Here is a 20,439-nt window from a genome sequence, read left to right as displayed (position 1 = left end):
TTGTGAGATACAGCACTTCCTTATTTTAATCTCAAACTGAATGTGCCACAGTAAATGCTGCGCTGTCAGTCAGTCTAGATTTCATTCTATATTTGAGATTTGAGGTCTGGTGCAGGGTCACTCGTGTTTTGGTGTCAGGAAAAAAAATAAAACAAATTGGATGCACTACTAATCGGACAAAGAGAAAGAACCAATCAACAGTCAGTCAGTAATGCACACTTTTAGTTTTAAAATGGATCTGATCATTTTGTGTAATCCCATAGGAAAGAATGGTTTATGAACATATTACATTTTATAGGAACAACATATTTTTATAAGTACATAAGAAAATATAATTAGCAGTTTTTCCATGATCTAAATGTTGCAAATTAGAAATGTTGAACAGTTAACATATGCCACATATATTATTATTATTATTATTTATTTCTTAGCAGACGCCCTTATCCAGGGCGACTTACAATTGTTACAAGATATCACATTATACATTATTTCACATTATACAGATATCACATTATTTTTACATACAATTACCCATTTATACAGTTGGGTTTTTACTGGAGCAATCTAGGTAAAGTACCTTGCTCAAGGGTACAACAGCAGTGTCCGCCACTGGGGATTGAACCCACAACCCTCCGGTCAAGAGTCCAGAGTATTGTATTTAAGGGCAGAGCTGTAATTTGTGAGTTATTTAAAGACTGTTTGACAGATTCAAACAGCTCTTTACTTCAATTACAATTTAAAAAAAAATAAGAAACAAAAGACTAATTTCAAGCCCCAATATTAAATGCACTTAATGACTTGTACATTTTTCTCGGTACATTGTTAGAGTTTTTTCCTTTCTGATAATGACAATTTTGAATAAAAAGCTCTGAAATTAATATCTTTGCTATTAATTAATCAAACTCATCTATACTGCTGTTGGTATTTTTAACAGGAATTCCGTGAGTACTAGAGATAAATAATTCATTAAAACTGACCTAGAAATAAAACCTTTAAAAGAACATAACTTTGCTCATAAAATAGGCCTAATTACATACCAAGAAGCATATACCACATACCCAATTAGATGTGCTTATTGGGAAATATATTTATTCCATGCTTTTTAACATGTCTGGATCTAGTTTGGGTTGTCTTGTTGTGAGGTCAAAACCATCTTCCAAGGAAAACAAATGGCATGGCTCGGTCTCGGATAATGAATATCAAATTGTGGAATCACATGACTCTGACTCGGTACCTGGAGCAAGGTCAGCTGTGTTAGAATTAGCCTGTCAGAACCGGGGCAAAGCCCAAAGCTTATGTTCCCATCCCAGGATTTATTCATTAAGACTGGGAACAGCCTTCATGCCCACTGTACTGGAATGATTGTATTTTGCACCTGGAAGCATCCAGCAAGATTAAATCTACTCCGTCCTGTCACCTTCATTTCTGTTTCAAAGAACTAGCCCTGTAGTCAGTGTGTATACCCTCTGGATACTTTTGAACAAAGGGACATCTTCTTTCATTCTACTATTTAGGAGGTTCTCTACATTTTGTGATAAAATATGACATGTTTCCAAACAAAACAAAAAATAAATCCCAGATTAGGATTTGAATCTACCCATCTCCACACTCTACCCTGCGACATTACAGTACTGTACATTACAATTATCTGCATCTCAACAAGCTCAGTACCTCATAACCACATACTAGTTGCTTTTTATCCACTGATTACAAAGATATTTTAGAATTTTAGAATTATTTTCTTCAAAGTTTACTATTATATTAAATAATGTTATTTATACTTGTTAAGCATAACAGCAGTATCTAAGTACCATTCTAAATAGCAGTATTGGTGTATATATGCATATGTTTGTTGATCCCATGCTGGTAGAGGGAAAATCCCAAAACACCAAGCTGGTCTCTCAGTATTAGAAAAGTTTGAAAAGGTAATCAAACTTAATCATTTAATAAGACATTCAAAAAAATTAACTCAGGATATTAATAAACAGTTCAAAAAGAATAATATGAACTACATGTTAAAAACCCCATTATAAAGGTGCAGCACAATAACAAGAAAAGATTAACTGAATCCCAATTCATTTACAACTACATTTTCTGACGCTTTAGAGTACGTGCAGATTTAGGCTATCAAAAATTTGGTACCTCCAATTTGAGGTTGTAAACATTTTTCCTGAAATGTAAGCACCTCTTTTAGACATTTTTAGTTTTCAATATTGTTTACTACTGTCATAGCATAGCATATAAACTGGCATGATTAGCATACACAATTTGTTGATGAGCTCAATGTCTTAATATTGGCAGATTTTTTTGTTATGCAATGTTCTGTCTTCCCATTGACCTGATCACTGTTATCAGTACTTTGATTACTGCTGCTATGCTGAAAACAAGAGTATAAAATCTCTATGGGTTTATGTTAATCCCCATAGCAATGGTACTCGTCAACAGAATAGGAAAAGCCTGCACCACCATTACAGGAATTTAAACACAACTTGTTATACTTAAGTGGTGATGCTGTAACATAAGGAATGAGATCAGACTTTCTGACATGTGTAAACAAAATCTCAGAATTACAATTGCCTTGTTATTGCAAAAAATAATAATAGATAAAAATGTAAAGAATTGTTCATAGCTTACATTTTAATAGTAATATGTTTGCAATCACATTTTTTCAATGTAATTATTATTTGCGGTACTATCAATATTTGTTATGAAGAGCTAGCTTTCCTATGTTTTGGTACCTTCTGTCTATAATAGATATGTGCTATAAAGCATATCACAATCTACAATGAAGATAATACAGAACACACAACAAGTTTTCAGAAAGTCTTTTGGGATATTGTGTGACCTGGGTGAATGAACCATTTCACCTTTGAAAAAAAAGATTCAACTATATGCATGCATGGGTGCAATACAATATATTAAGCATTGCACACTAAAACATCAAAGACTTCCATTCATTAATGAAGGTTCCACAGGAATATGATTTTTGAAGTGACTGTGAGTCTGACAGGTTTCCTCAGACAGAAAAACATTTTTCTTTCAAGAAAATACAGCATGTACTGTATGTCCAACCTAGTTAAAAATGCATTCAAATGCATGTACATTATGGGAGGACTTATCAAATCACATGTGTGTTAGATCAACAAAAACACTACAGGAATTATACAGAAGCACTAAGCTTTATTATATTAACCACTTAAACAGACCAACAAAGCTCTTCTGGTTAATTCAAACTGAAATGATGTGACAAATGTGTTTCCGTCTGCATTGATCAGAAGCACTTATTTGAACCCTACCCCCTTTCTTGAGCCCCTTAGGAAGAAGCTCAGTGTCTCCCTCTGCTGTTATGAAGCCATGTTTGCTGCTTTCCTACTTTTTTGGTTATTTGTTTGTATATACAGCGAAAGATAACATTATAGTAGGATTGTTGTCACTCTAAGCATATATATATATATATATATATATATATATATATATATATGATTACATTCCCCCTTTACAATTGTCTCACAGTTTCTAAAATGTTTAGTTTTGACATCTGAACAGTGTTCAGTAAAAACACATGAAAGATCTCAGCATATTCTTGGAATGTCTTCACGTTGAAGGTTTTTGTTTTTGGTATTTCAAGGATTAATTGATTGTCTTCAGGAGCACTTCTTTAGCAAGCTGGTGGAGATTGTTTTGACTGCCCATGTGGCCTCAGTATATGTTGGGTTGATCAGAGTTTCAGGGAGCAAAAAAAAAACCCAAATAGCCAGTATGACACAGCTGAAATGCAAATGCATAGGGAATGCCATTTTTGTAAGCCCAGTCCATAGACCTTCCGAAACTCACATTTGAGAATAATGAAAGAGTGACTGTAAGTACATTTGAATTAATGATAATAGACAGCAAGTTGCTCATGGATTTTCAAGCTAAAATCGTTATCCATAATGGATAAATATGTGTTTTCCAGTTTAGTGTTCCATGTGTCTCTTGAAGAAATTAGGGAACACGTCTAAAAGTCATTTGATTTGTTGAACAAACCACAAATCACTGGGATGGTTTTATTACACACGAGAGGAAATCATGTGACTGTGTCCAAATGGTGACTAAGATGAAGCAGGTTGCCATGGACACAGTTGCAGTTTAAAAACGATAGGCCCTTGAATTAAGATGGAATGCCAGACTATGGGGGCTGTGAGTGTATCAAAATATTTGCAAGTTTATGGTAGAATATATTCTGCAATCATCTAATAATGCAGTGTTAAATCTTCCAGACATTACAATTTAGCTACCTCAGTTAAAGTGCAAAATGAATAGAACATGAAGACAAGATGAACAACATTATACAGTTATTTATACAGTTATATTTAAAAAGTACAGTGTATTCTGAGTAGTCTGAGCTAAAGAAAAAAAATTATAATGCCAATGGCTTACTTGTTGTTTTATACATACAGCACCAACATTTTATTATTATTCCGCTCCACCTATTATCAATAAAAAACAATTTCTCTGTTTACTTATTATCAATAATTGGGTAATTTTAATAATAACTGACCTGGTTTAAATTGCAGGTAATGGAAAATGTACATGCTGTTGAAAATACTTACATAAAGTAATTGAAGCTGGGCCGTATCTATACCTCACCTCATAGGAAGAGTACAGAGTGAGAACAGCATTGTGTGCAGCCGATTCCTAGAATAAACCAATAAATAAAACAAACAGTGAGTCTTATTATCATGTGTGCTGCACATTGTATTTTAATGTGGCTCTAGCCCAATTGTTCTCAACTCCTGTATCAGGTGGTCATATATCGTTTGTTGTAACCAAAACCCAAATGTTAAATCTGCAATTATTTCCACTGTACTCACAGATTTTTGTTTATATCAGATTTTATCTATCTATAATATTTGGAATACTATAATTACATCTCTGCCCATACAAAAAAGAAGTCATAATTAACCAACCTTACGTCAAAAAGTCATTATTAAGCGATGTGACAACACATAGCCAAATTAGGACTTTCCCAGCATTTTTTCTTGCAATGCTCAATATATTAGTTACTTTTTTATATATATATAAACAAGTCGGGACTTGGCACAAGGGCGGCACAGTGGCGTAGTGGTTAGGGCTGCTGCCTCACAGCGCCAAGGTCCTACGTTCAAATCCGACCTAGGGTATTGTCTGTGTGGAGTTTGCATGTTCTCCCCGTGCTCGCGTGGGTTTTCTCCGGTTTCCTCCCACAGTCCAAAGACATGCTGTCCAGGTAGATTGGTCACTCTTTGCCCTGTGAGTGTGGCACCTGCGATGGACTGGCGTCCCGTCCAGGGTGTAGGCTCCGGCTAACAGGCCGCAAGGAGTAAGCGGTTAATGATAATGGATGGATGGGACTTGGCACAGCTCCAGAAACTACACATAAGAATTTTGTAAAAATAGATGTACTTTGCTGATACAGATTACTCACAACACAGTTAAAGTTAGAAATGGTGTCATATTTGTAGGAATGTACTCAGTATATGGGTAGAGCAGCATTTGACCGTAGGCATGAATGGAAATGTTTCCTGTTTATGCAGGAAGTTGACGACGACTTTCACTTCTAGTTCAGACTCTGCGAAAGACTCGCAGTAGGTTTCATTTCATCACAGAGGTGAGGAGGCACTTTCCTCTGGAAGAAACACACACAATTAAAACACAGGTGGACCGAGAATGAATAAGCCTGCATAAAGCATGGGTCATTCCCTCTGAAAGCTTGTGTAGCAGGATAAAAGGTAGCAATGAAGATTTATTTTAACAAAGATAAAGGAAAGTCCAGCTCTAAATCCATTGAATTTTAGAAAATCATCTTTATTATAACACAATTAGATATTTTTTTTATTTGATATATTGGGTTTGACATTTTTTCTGAAATTGAAAGTGCAACACTGATGTCATTTCTGATGACCCGTCATGCATCTATATTTTGTATGTATTCTTTTAGATTACTTGTATGTCAGTATTTGTGTTATTGTTATTGTAAAGTGTTTAGCGTGGCACACCAGGTTGAATATCAGTCGGTTTCTGTGGCAGCAAAAAGATTAAAAGGACATTTCCATTCACACAGCATGGCATATATCTGATGGAAACACCATTCCTACTTAAATACATTCTGCCTTGTTTGATTAATTGGCTAAATATAGGTATTTAATTAGAAAAAAGTTTTTTTTATGTTATCCTTTCCATTTGCATCCTTTAAGGAAAGTTTAAGCTAATCTATTTGTGTTTATCCTCCTTATTAATGGCTTGTTATATGAAAATGAAAAAAGGCCTTAGGTCAATGGTGAGAATGACGCTGCCTTTTATTTATTAATTATTTATTTAATTATTTATTTCTTAGCAGACACCCTTATCCAGGGCGACTTACAATCGTAAGCAAATACATTTCAAGTGTTACAATACAAGTAATACAATAAGAGCAAGAAATACAATAACTTTTGTTCAAGCAAAGTACAAGTGTGACAAACCACAATTCAATAATACAGCAGATAATAGTGATAGTTACATCAGGATATGATTAAATAGTGATAGTTACATCAGGATGTGATTAAATACAAAGTACTACAGGTTAAACACTTGGCAGATTACAGTATTCTGAAGTACAGGATTAAATGCAGTAAAATAGGGGGCAGATAAGAGCAAAATAAAGCACATTTACATGAAGGGTGATAGTGTCCCAGGATACAAACAGAGGAGTTCTACAGGTGCTCTTTGAAGAGGTGAGTCTTGAGGAGGCGCCGGAATGTGGTCAGGGACTGGGCAGTCCTGACATCTGTAGGAAGATTTAGTCATACAGTAATGTGCATGAATATTACCAAGTTAATAAATATACTTCACAAACACCAAAACATGACACAGACTTTTTCAGTTTGTAGGTGTTTTATTTTAAGGAAATGGTGTCAATTACTTGTCTAATTGTAATTTGAGCCCCCGTCACAAACAAAGAAAAAACACCTCTTCCTGTACTGCTGGGTAAAAACTTCCTGTGTGGAACTCATTTACTGCACCACCATCACCACGGATGGACATCCATAATGCTTAACTATTTACAGACACACACAACGGCAACAACGAACAGCATTTTTTTTTTTTATCAATTTTTCTCCTTTTCAAGGCTTCATTACAAGCAATTGTGTTTAAGCCTTGCATGATGTTGTGGTGACGAATGCACCAATATGATTATTTGATAATGCTTTCTCATCTTCAATGCTAATACACTGATTTCTATGAGAATAAAAATACAGTTATTTTTAGAGAAATCATGTAACATAATCTGGACAGGCACCACATTGTGGCAGCACAGTATGAGTAATGACACAATCATAAAAATGTAATAATAAAATACATTTACAAGTTCATCCCTACATTCTCACTGCTGTGAATGGAGTAGAACACACACACACACACGTTTGCATTCCTATATTTGTGGGGACTTCTCAGTGACAGACAACAAACCAAATACTTTGGCAGTTTTTTTTTTTTTTTGAAGGCATATATACTGTAGTTCTTAAAAACGTTTTTTACAAAGTTGGGATGTCCACACAACGTTGTTTTGTTCAGGAGTTTGTGGGGATATTTTCTCAAATGTTGTCCACACATTGATAGTAATACCTGCCCACACACATATGGTGTATTGAACACCACAAGTTTAAAATAAATGTTGTATTCTGTATGGCTGTAAGAATAGGTAGCCAGAGCTAGGCTTCTGGTGACTGGTTCACCTGCAGATATAAATAAGGGTTCCTGTGCTTCTAGCGGCAGTCTGAGCTTGGCTATGAAAGCAAGAAGTTCTGTTATGGACAAAATAAAGTTGCATCGCTAATTAAAAAACATATCTCTGGACTCTGTTGTTTTTGTTCAAATATCTTTATCAAGACATAACACACATACACACACATCAATTAACAACCCGTCCCCAAATCAAAAAGACACAAAGCACAAACAAACAATAAATCCAACCTGAATATTACAGTGCAGTATCTGTGTCAGCCTGGTAATGTCTTATTTAGATGTGATGAAATTGAAGCAGCCTCTTTTTACAGCTTGCACTTTAACAAGAGCAGCTCCTGGATCACACTGATTTATTAATATTTCAGTCCTCATATATAAATAAGCAACTGTCTGGGCAGTGACTTGCAATAGACGGTGCTGAGAAAATATGGGGGCCAGGATGCCTGGGAGTAGCAAATGGAGATTTGCACAAGCAAAACTGTCAGCAGAAATGGAGCATCAAAGGGCATACATGATCAATAGCTTAATCAGTTTAATACATCATGGCAATCCATTAAATAGTTCTAGATTTCTATAGAGATTTCTTTTTTTTTTTTTAACACTACATTTTAAATGTGTTTAGCCCAATAAATACAAACACACCTTGCCTAATCAACTCTTTCTCATAATGTAGCACTAGAGGAAAAAGGTTTCTTGTGATATAATTCAAAAGAAGCCTCAATAAAGTACCGTAACCCCACAAATGACCTAATGGCACTTTAACCTAATGTTTAACCATCATGTTGTCCAGTTTCGGTTGGCATCCACACCACAACAGTGGAATTTTGAGTTTTTGGAGTTTTTCTTCAGAATCAATCTTGGATGCAATGCATACACCAAAAGATGAAAACCTTATGAAAAAATGTCAACTAATTTAGTAAGTTCAAGATTCAGAATGCTGCTTAAAGTTGTCCTGCTAAAATGATAACCATCAACATTGAATACAGGCAAAATATAGAAATATAGTGGATTCATCAGTCTCCTTTTCACAAGGCCTACGATACAAGTACAATGCCTGAAATGAAATAATACATCATGAACATGCATAGCCAAAGTGTGTCCTAATACTGGCTGGAGAGTAGTAAGACCTTTTTTGGAACACAAATTAATAGAAATGTCTTCAACCCACCAGTTAAACAAAATTCAATGTATCTGTTAACCTCCAAGCTTCCCTCCTTGGTTGGTATTTAAAGCAGTGGCAGAGGAATAGTCAGTGTAGCCAGGGCAATACTGTACAAGGGCCCACGCACTCAGAGGGCCCTAGAGGGGTCCAAAAGTCTGAAAAACTTAACAGTGATAATATCCTTCACATTGATATTTGCAAATGTTACATTTATATTCCTATAATTGTAGCTACCAGTGCCAGTTTGGGGTGCTGTTCAGCAGTCTTTTGCAGTTATATTCTGTGTGCATGATTCATCCTGTAGTTTAGGCGGAAGCTGTTATAACAGGTGCTGCCGGATACCAAAATAAACTAAAGCAAATTAACATGCCTGTTTTCCTGATTGAAAATAAGCGATTTTCTGTGTGAAAAAAAGTTATGTGAATTTCTGCTGAATCCTGGAGAGACGGGTAATTAAACTTGTTGTCCCTCCAACAAAATGATTACATACAGGTCGGGGCCCACTATAAGGTGTTGTCCCCCCCATCCCCCCCATTATTTAATTAATCAATTGATGACTAAAAGGTGGTGTTCAAACCTATATCGTCACGTGCCTGGGCATATTTTCAATGCATTAATTCCAGTCTTCAATTAAATTTTTTTTTTTCTCATATTTCCTAGACTCTCTCCTGCTCTCTCTGTCCTTGGTGTGTCTTTAATAACCTTGGAATCCGTCCCACGAGAGACATCAACCATTTGCAGAACAGGGACTGGGGGCAACAAAGCTGGGTATTTTGGGAAAATGCTCCAGCAGGGACTTGCTGACAGAAGCAATCTGGAGGACATGTCGCAGAGTAGCGCAGGGTTGTGCCAATAGATCATAAAATGCAATGCCTCAGGCTCAGTTTGGTTCAGCTGAATGCCAAATAGGGCTTTATCCTGTTCCAACTTGCAGTGCTATACTTGGTAAATAAACACTCATTGATTATTTGTGCTTGTAAGTTAATTGGCTAACCTTGGAGTGCACACAACTTGCAAAGGTACTGTATAAAACTCTTGAAGTAATACACCGTTGCAACCAGCATTGAAATGCCACAACTGCTTGAACCGGGCCCAGGTTCTACTTGTGATCAATCTAAAACAATCTGTTAAACTAAGCACTTCAATGTTTAGGATTTGTTTAAGCTAGCCTATATACTACCCACTTGTGTACATTTTCTAATAGGGTTATAGCCTTGGCTGGGGGCTGTACCATCACAACATTATTACACTGTTACACACTATTGTTATGCTTATGTGTTTATAATGTGGATCTGCATCGGCCACGTGAAACTCACCTGTCTACAGATTAAAAGGCGACCATTCATTTTTAATTGAAAGCACTGTGGAGATTATACACACTGCACAACCTAATTGTGCGATTTAAGTTTAACCGGCTTTCAATTGAAATGTGTCGGTTCAGTGAGACCTTAAAGGAAAATTATCCGGAACCGCTGTATTTGTCCCATCCCGTTTGCCTGTAATACAAAACAAAACAAACCACACAACCTGCCATTCTTAGACAAGGTTCTAGAGAGAGTTGTTGCAATTCAATTACAAAAATTTCTAACTCTTAATGGTATATTCGAAAAGTTTCTGTCTAGTTTTCGTGCTATACATAGCACCGAGACTGCCCTTGTCAGAGTTGTGAGTGATCTGCTGATAAGCTCTGACTCGGCTTTCCAACAGTTTTAATTCTTCTAGATCTAAGTGCTGCCTTTGATACTGTAGACCATTCCAGCCTACTGAATTGTCTTGAAAGCACAGTGGGACTGTCTGGCCTTGTCCTCTCCTGGTTCAAATCTTATCTTTCTGATAGGTTTCAGTTCGTCTCTATTGGGGAGGTAAAATCTACATTATCGGAAGTTGTCTGTGGTGTTCCACAGGGCTCCATTCTAGGTCCCTTCCTGTTTTCATTATATATGCTACCATTAGGTGACATTATCTGCAGACATGACGTGAACTTGCACTGCTATGTTGATGATACCCAGCTATATTTGTCCCTAAAGCCAGGAATTTCTTCTGTCTGGGTGTTATCAGCTACTTGCCTTACAGACATCAAGCACTGGATGTCACAGTATATTTTTACCATTTGAGAAATATAGCCAAACTTAGAGCAATTATTTCCGTATCTAATGCCGAAAGCCTAATGCATGCCCTTTGTTTCATCTAGAATTGATTATTGTAATGCACTTTTTTCTGGTGTCGCAAAACGTGTGGTATCCTGCTTGCAGCTTGTTCAGAATACCGCTGTTAGAATTCTGACTAAACAGGATGTGGGGCTGCTGGTTATTCCTAGGGTCAACAAAAGCAACACATGAGGTAGGGCTTTTTCTTGTAGAGCTCCTAGATTATGGAATGCCTTGCCTTTGTCTGTCAGGGAAGCTGGGACCATTACAGTTTTCAAATCAAGACTAAAAATGCACTTTTATAAAAATGGCTTTCTTATCTTAGTGGGTTCTAATGTAACTTTAAAATTGCTGCTTTTGTATTATGTGTATACTGTTATTTAAATATGTTATTTAAATGATCTGATTGTTGCAGTTGTATGTGTGACATGCAACACTGCTGCTGTAACCTTGAGCAAGGTACTTTACCTAGATTGCTCCAGTAAAAACCCAACTGTATAAATGGATAATTGTATGTAAAAATAATGTGTAAAAAATAATGTAATTGTATGTAAATATATATTATATATATATATATATATATATATATATATATATATATATGTGATATCTTGTAACAATTGCAAGTCGCCCTGGATAAGGGCGTCTGCTAAGAAATAATAATAATAATAATACAAATGTATTGTGGTTTGTTCTTTTTTTTCTGCTATGTACTATACAGTACTTTGCAATTCTTTTGTATAAAAAGCACTATATAAATGCAATAAATAAATAAATAAATAAATAAATATTGCAGGTTGTAATGAGCCGAAAAACAAAAAACAAAACACTTTTTGTTTATTTGTGTTCACAATAAATATCTTCACTTTATGATTCTGTCTGAAGCTGCATTAGAAGATGGTTTTCTAAAGTGCTGTATGAATGCTGGCATAGACACATACAGTCTGAGATAATGCTACCAGACCTCTACAAGTCTTACAAGCATGCACTAGCCATGTTGATCCTAATTCTGTAACATTCCAAAGTCTTATCTTAGGACTGTACAAACGTGATGTGTTTAAAAAAAGGGGTGAAGAAAATAATAGCACAGTAAAACCTGCATCTAAGGAGCTTCACTTATCAAAACCCACCATCACTATCTATAGTGTCTGCTGTATAGTATGTGTTATTTCAGAGCTCATCAGATAAACAAAAATGGATACATACCTCCAGCTGTGCATAGAGATTCTTCAGGATTTCCACCTCCCCATCATGTGTGGAATTATCCTAATAACTTGATCTCTGTTGAAAGGAAGATACAATTATAACACCGAATAAACAGTGACTTTACAGTGTACAGTAGTTTACTTCAAAAAGTTAATTGCGGCATACCATGAAAGAAAAAAGCTAATTGTTTTTCACTGATTATTTCACGGGTAAAAGGTGTGGGCCCTTTAACAGAACACGCAAACACATGGAATGATTTACAAATTCACTGTGCGTTTCCAAATGTGTCATTCTATTTTAGTCCTCAAACAAGTGTTGTGAATAGAATACATTCGATTAGAAGTAGCATTTCCAGCAAAAGTGATTCCTTGTTTATGCAGTATATAGTCTGAGGAATTAATCACACAGCCCTAATAATGTAACTCATGAGTTATTTTAATGAATTAAAAAGTTTGATATTCATTGTTTTTGATTGTCGCTAAAGAAGTCAGTGAAAGTGTAGACGTGTTTTAGTCAGAAAAACTGTTTCTAAAGAAGACATATAACGCTACATTTTTTGTTACGCCGCTACTTACTCTTTAATAGCTTGCTTGTGAATAAATGCCGTCTGTGCTCACTGAACCATATTCGATCAGATCTATAAACAGTTGAGAATATTATAGATTTGTTAAAGTGATGTTAACTCTAGTGGCATCTAGACCTTTAAAATGAATCAGAGGGCAATACTGGTCTTTACAGTAAGACAATACATTCACAGCCAACTTCAAGAATGAACACTTAGCCACAGATTACTATAGTCAATTTGTGCATTGTGTACTAGAATACCTTCTCTGAACCCCTTGATATGGCTAAACTACTGTACTTCTTGGAATAATCAGTGTCACGATGGGCTGAGATGGATTTCAATTAAGCCTGTCAGCTTTTGACAAATGAAATCCAGAGGTTCTGACAGCTTCTTCATTGTATGAAACATACCATATAATTACACCAAGCTCAAAACCACGTAACACAATATCTGAATTGCTCTCAGTTTACTTCGAACAAATGTCTCTTTGTAATATAATTATCCATCTGGGATATTTTTTTTTTCTATAGTACCTTTATCATTAAAAGTGGAGTAATATGTAAAATGCAGAAAGAGATCATTACAGAACTCAAACAGCACTGTTTGTGAATTCAGTGTTCATCATGTTTTGAAAATGTGACTAGCAATCAATGTTGATTGCATATTATTTAGGCGGTGTGGATGGGTACCAGACTCCACTTGGTGTTATATAACAGCCCCATACAGGTGCGGCTATTAAGCTAATCAGATTTATTGTTATTCTTCAGTTGCAGCAATGATCAGGCATTACAGGTTGTGTGTATAGAATATGGTATAAGGAGAAATACATACAGTACACTTATGCACAAAGGTGTCAGGGAGATTAAGGAGCTGCAAGGCAAATGGAGGAATCCCTGACCTGAGAGTCTAGGGAGAAAGTGTGTATTATTCTGGTCTGTCTGTCTCCCTTGAGAAATATGTGTGATTTTATTCCTGGTAAAATATAGTTGTGAAAATATATATATATAAATGTTGTGTGTCATAGAAAAAAGCATAGATTATTATTATGAATGATAAACATTCCTGATGCTTGAGAAGGAAGATTTTTTATCACAGTGCAGAAGTGTGCAGATACTCTAATTTCCCAAATAATTCTCTTTTACATGCTTAAGAAACAGGCAAAGCACAATGCATTTGGGATGTTTCCACACTCCTAGTTCAGGACATTTTGTCAAACATTTTGCCTAGCTTTTAAACAAAAAGACTGACATGGCATTTGAAGATAACATCAATAAAACTAAAATAAAATTAACAAAAATAAACTGAAGGGCATCTTTAACTAGTATTCAAATATGTTCTGATGGCAACCGTTCCAGTTACACAGCATATTATGGAGATCACCTTTAGTTTTTAACTGCTTTTCTCTAATATCAGAGTTGACTTGATTTGAGGAAGATGCTCATTAGGATGCATATCAAGTTCTCTTTGAAACCCTTGCTGACAGGAGAATGCACTAAGAAGAATTTGCACTTATTAATATAGCAGTGCTCAATAGACTTTTCCCATATTTCTACTTTCATTATGTACACAGACTGGCTATGCAGATAACAGATGAACTGAAATAATGCATATCTCCTTCTTGTAATTTTGACCAGCCTAGTGTTTAATTACGTAACAGAAAAAAAACATATTTTATTATTTAATCTTTTTTTGTACTAGAATACTGTTGATTGATATAGTTTATTTTTTGCAGTTTTGTAACATCAGTGAAACAAGAAAATCTGCCACTACACTTGCATAATACCGCCTCTCTCAATGCACAGTTAACAGTTGTTCTATTATCAACAAACATCTCTATCACTGGCACAATATAAAGGAGAGAAAAGTTGGTTTATTTGGACACCGCCAGTGGCACCAAGTTGCAATGTCCAATTGAGAAATTGTAACTTGTGGCAATACTGTAGTATTTAAATTGTTTGACTGTTGGTGGTTTATAAAACATTTCTTTGGATAAACTATATGATTGTCAGGTTTCACACGTACTTCTTTTATTGCTCTGAGCACACTCTTAAACTCGGTGGAGACGTTTAAGGAGGACAGAGATATTTTAGACTCCTTTAGTGGATTGTTCATGCACTGGACTTGCAACATATCCAGACAACTTTTAATAATCAAGAAAACCACACAGACATCACATTTCATTTGAAGTTTTAACGAATCAGAGCAGTATTAGTTCTCCTTCTGTTCATTAAATGCTTAATAATGGATCTAGTGGTTGCAAGCCACTTTGGGTACGTGCTAATAGGTAATCTGGGTGTTTCCAGTGCCTTTACAGGTTTAACAGCATTAATACTTCAACACAGTAATGCAGGTATGGTTATCACATACCCTTAGGCTAGATATGCAAACCGCTAATGCGCCCACCGCTAAATCCTAAAACATCCAATATATCACTCTCCAAAGCTAAAATATAATTCATATACCTTATAGCAATGCATCAATATAAATGATATATAAATTCAAAATTGTTCTTACCTTCCACTATATGGAAATGTAGTTGTAGAACACAACTTAAAAAGCAGTGACTTCTAAATACGACCAAACAGCAAACAGCTTTTTCAGAGATCTTCAGAGCATGGACCACGCAACTTGTAAGATCAATAAAAACTTAATTAAAAACTGTAATTAAAAACTTAATTACAAAAAAAAGGAATGTAAATATTGTTTTAAAAAGTTACCATATAAACTTTTACATCCCCTTAATCTGCACCTTTGGGCACTCCAGCTAAAAGTGGTTCACCATCCCTGACATATATGTTGATGCTCAACCAGAGACCGTTTTGATTTTTAAAATAACCAATCAACAAACACAACGAAACCCCCAACAAAGAAGATGATACTGCTTTTGAGTAATTTGACTCCTCTGTGTTTAATGTGGTCCCTCTTGTATAGCTGCGGAGGATGCATTTAGTAGTTTAGAAGAGTAACGGGAATCTACAAGCAGTTTCAAAACAGGATTTTTAACATTTGATCCTATAATTGTTTCATGAATTGTGTTTTATTTATGGATAAAGGTTGTGACTAAAATTTAAATTCCTGATTTGAGATTTCAATGTATATTAGTAGAGGTGTGTGTAAAATAGTAGTGCCCCCGGATAAATATGCTTGGTGTGTAACTCAGGGTAACAGCAGATTTCCATGGGTAGAATTTAAGGGCAGCTACTTTTTTCTTCTGATACTCGTGCACTTTTAAGATATGATACTTTTGTACTTTTACTCAAGTAGTTTTCTAGAAGGATACTGTGACTTTTACTTAATTACTTTTTTTTCCAAGTAACAATACGTTTACTCACATAACACGTTTGAATACTTTTTCCACACCTGCTCTCAGCACATCACTATTCTGGTACTCTCCTGTTGCTTCTTCCTCAGCAACATACACAGAATTCGCCCCTTTCTCACCAACTACTCCACACAGCTCCTACACAGCTCCTAGTTCAGGCCCTAGTTCAGTCCCGCCTTGACAACTGCAGTTCCCTCCTAGCCGGCCTCCCTGCTTCCGCTATGTGTCCACTCCACCTAATCCAAAACTCTGCTGCTCGCCTTGTCTTTTCCCTTCCTCATTTCTCCCATGCTACACCGCTGCTCTGCTCCCTCCACTGGCTCCCTATCGCCGCTCGCATCCAGTTCAAAATGCTTGTACTCACCTATCGCTGTCTCAACCTTTCTGTTCCCTCCTATTTCCAGACTATTATTTCTCCCTACACCCCCTCTTGCCTGCTCCGCTCCTCCGCCACCGGAAGATTAGCTGTACCCCCTTCTGCTACCCCCACTTCCAGAGCACGCTCCTTCTCCTCCCTTGCTCCTCAGTGGTGGAATGACCTACCCACGGATATCATGACTGCTCAGTCCCTGACCACCTTCTGGCACGTCTTCAAGACACACCTGTTCAGACAGCATCTGTAAACCTCACAACTCTCGACTATACTGGACTATATGGCACCCAATTGTATCAGTACTTGCATCATAGTACTAAATTTATTGTATTTTATAACTGCTCTTATCTGTAAAGTGATATTCTGTAATGTGATATTTTGTAACAACTGTAAGTCGCCCTGGATAAGGGTGTCTGCTAAGAAATAAATAATACAAATGTGATCTAGATGCAGCATAAACTTTGAGAATGTAAAAAAACAAAACAAAAAAAACTGGTGTGCTTGTTGAAAAACATGAGTGCACAGGATTCTAAATCAGGAATTATATTTTACAATACAATTGCATATGAGGTTGTGTGTGGACACTGCAGCTTTAAGGAAAGTTCTGACAGAATACACTTAATGGAAAGGAAATCTAATCTTAAAAAAGGAGAGGAAAATGTGAGGAGGTGAGGTCTGGCCACACTAGAATGGGATACTGTGGCAAAGTGGTGAGTGAATACAGGTGAGTGCAGTGCAGAGAGGATACAAAACAGACGATGATTTCCAGGTGCAAAGATGTTTATTGATTTAATTAACAATGTCCAGAGCCTTATGGCAAACACCTATAAGTAATAATGTTGGAGTGATACAGCGGCGTGTATCACTCGGTATTTGTAATTCCCCGGGTTTGACCCGTAACCAAAAGTCCAGTTTTACACACCAACACTAAACACAAAACACAAACACAGTTCTTATAGTGATAGTGAATACGTGCAAGTGGTGTAATACAGTTCTCCGTGAAATGCAGGGGTGAAGATGTCCGGGTTTATGCTGGCTTTTGCTACAGCTCCGGATTGTGCAACTGGTAGTCTATTAAAAAACAGACGACAGTTAACAAAACACTAACAAACACAAGACAAAACTCACGGTTCACGAAACAGCACACAGACTCCTTGTAGGTTTTCAACACAAACCATTTACCAAGGAACAGATCACGTCAGCTATGACCCCTATCCTCGCTCATGACCCCTAGGTTAACGAGCGCATCCGCTCCTCCAATCCTCAGATGCCACACCGTTTACCGTCTGGGTCATTGAGTTTGGATACCGTAGCTGCGCCCCTTTCCTAAATGACCAACTTCCACCTACCCTACGGAATAAATTGTCGTGCCATTTAGTTAAGAGTACTCTGTTCCCGTTACACAGTGCCCTCACAGGTCGAGACGGAGATCTAACACCAAGCACCATTCGATCTCTGTCACAGATACATATCGATAGCTACTGTAAAACAGAACACCACAGCAGTGTTATGTGGAGTCTATAATTGGAACAGGACTGCCTCTGTCCAGGAAAGAAAGCAGACAGGGCCTCAACATGGCAGAATATTGTTAAGGCTATTGTCCTATTCCTACGAAGAAATATACTGAGTAATGACAAAATGAATATAGATTGTCTGTGTGAACCTCAGCAAATCATTTTTACTGGCATAGGCTAGCTGAGCCCAAAAAGAAACACGCACTCCCTCTAGTGTCCAAAAATGAATATACAGTAAGTTCCATTGCATATGACCATTGGAGATGGATCCCATTCTTACTTAAGTCATGTAAATCTCACAAAAATGTTTTTGCTTCCTGGACTTGATAAATCAATTGTGATATTGTGACGTTAAGACAGCCTCAGTGTGAAGAGCCTTAACTTTTGCTGTGAGATAATAATAAAAAAAAATTCAGTGCGAGAAATGGATTACTTTTAAAATGGGAAATATACAGAGGACTTGCATAATTAAAGAAGGTGCTTTACAAGGCAACAATAATGTGGATGAGGCAGCAAAAATCTTAATTTCAACCGGCACCAAAAAATAAAATATAACAAGGCAACATATTCAATTATTTGTGCAGAAGCCACTCCCCATCCTCCCCGCCACTTCATTCTCACTACCGGACCTTGCTCCCCCCACACTTTTAGAAAGGCTCTGGTGCAATTGTATTGTATTGGTTTTGCGTCACACATGTTTACTGTATTAACCATAGCAGCATGCTCCTGATACAACTTTAGATTATTATTAGTATTAATATTATAAATTAGTCATTTAGTAGATGCTTTTAGTCAAAGCAACTTACAACTGTTGCTGCAGAGTCACTTACAATAGGACCTTGGTTCCCTTACCCCTGGTGGCCTAATTGCAGCTGGCGTTCTCGGCTCCGATTCCATCATTAGCTAGGCAGGGGTGCAGCGTGTTGACTGTACTGCGGTGCGGCAGGTGAGCAGGACAAGTGGCAGGTGCTGATCCCAGACCCGCTGGTGTTTGCTGGAGGCGGGCCATCGCTTTGGGGGTAGAGGGGGGTGGTGCAGGTCTTGCTGATCCCCAGTCGCTTGCAGGCGTCACTGAACACTTTGGATTCACAGTTGCTGCCTTGGTCGGAGTGGAGCTCCTGTGGGACCCCAAACTGGGAGAAGAACCTGCCGATGAGTGCGTCCGCTACCGTCTGCGCCGCCTGGTTTGGCAGCACATATGCTTCTGGCCATTTGGTGAAGTAATCCACCGTTGCCAGCACAAACCTGTTACCTTGTTCGGAGGTGGGGAAAGGACCCATGATGTCGATGGAGACCTGTTCCATTGGCCTGCCGACTGGTACTGTTGAAGGGGGGCATGACTGTTCAGTGGGACCCTTCTTTGTGGTGCAGTCATCACACCGGCGACAGTGGGTTTCTGCATTCTTTGTTTGTTTTCCGCTGGCCGGAACTTGCCATCGCCAATGCAGGACGCCATCCAGGAGCTCCAAAACTTCCCACTGTGACCAAAACCCTTCAACAGCTTGGGAGAGAGGGGTTACTTCTAACCAGTTGGGCCAGCGGTTCTCCTCCTTCCATCTTAAGAGTGGGGCAAGCTCTGGATCCAGATCTGGCCTAAGGCTGTGTGGAGCCCTAGGCGGTGATGATGAAGTCCAGAACATCAAATGAATGCCACAGTAGCAACTGTATCGTAAAGTTAGTATATACAGTAGGTGCATCATGTAATCACATGCACCTACATATACTAATGTTAAGATAAGGTAAATAATATTAATGGTATTACAATGTTAATGAATACTGTTTCAGGTTGTTTGTTAGACTTTATCATTTTATATAATTCACAACTTCAAAGCACTCAGAATTCCAGTCTACTTCATACATGTCACGTATTAACTTTTTCTAAAATGACCATGGACCAATAGGCCTATTGAAAAATACTGTAATGCTCGACTATAAATGGGTTCTGACAGGTCGTGGCGAGAATAACCAGGCAGAAATAAATACATACATAAATAAAAATAACAAAAAAATACCTCTTTGACACTTGACACTGTGCAATGCCACTTTGCCCCCTCCCCCCCTATTAGTTTTTAGTGTTTTGTGTTACAGTAAATATTTTTAACAAAATGTACCCCATATCTAATCACACCCATATTTGTAATATTTAGTAAAAAGGAAATTCTGCCACATCTCTCTCATCCATGGCCAGACTCATAGCAGCCTGTAATATTATTATTATTATTATTATTATTATTATTATTATTATTATTATTATTGAAGAAAAATAGTTTGTAAACAAACATGTACTTAAAAATTGTTTATTTTAGGTGTGAGTGGATGTAGTTTAATTGTCATTATTATTATTATTATTATTATTATTATTATTATTATTATTATTATTATTATTATTCCATACAGAAATAGA

At 37.0% G+C, this 20,439-nt stretch overlaps 1 long non-coding RNA gene across 1 annotated transcript; it reads right to left on the bottom strand.

Moving 5' to 3' along the window:
• Nucleotides 1–9,584: 9,584 nt before the first annotated feature.
• LOC117400175 (uncharacterized) lies at nt 9,585–12,921 on the bottom strand. Its single transcript, XR_004544182.2, has 3 exons — nt 12,837–12,921; nt 12,262–12,336; nt 9,585–10,404 (listed from the first exon to the last, which is right to left on the bottom strand). It is a non-coding gene; the product is annotated as an uncharacterized LOC117400175 (long non-coding RNA).
• Between the last annotated feature and the right edge of the window lie 7,518 nt (nt 12,922–20,439).

The sequence above is a fragment of the Acipenser ruthenus genome, chromosome 4 (assembly GCF_902713425.1).
Source record: "Acipenser ruthenus chromosome 4, fAciRut3.2 maternal haplotype, whole genome shotgun sequence".
Lineage (NCBI taxonomy): Eukaryota > Metazoa > Chordata > Actinopteri > Acipenseriformes > Acipenseridae > Acipenser > Acipenser ruthenus.
Note: the sequence above shows the minus strand (reverse complement) of the source record. Positions and strands in the feature narration are given on the sequence as shown.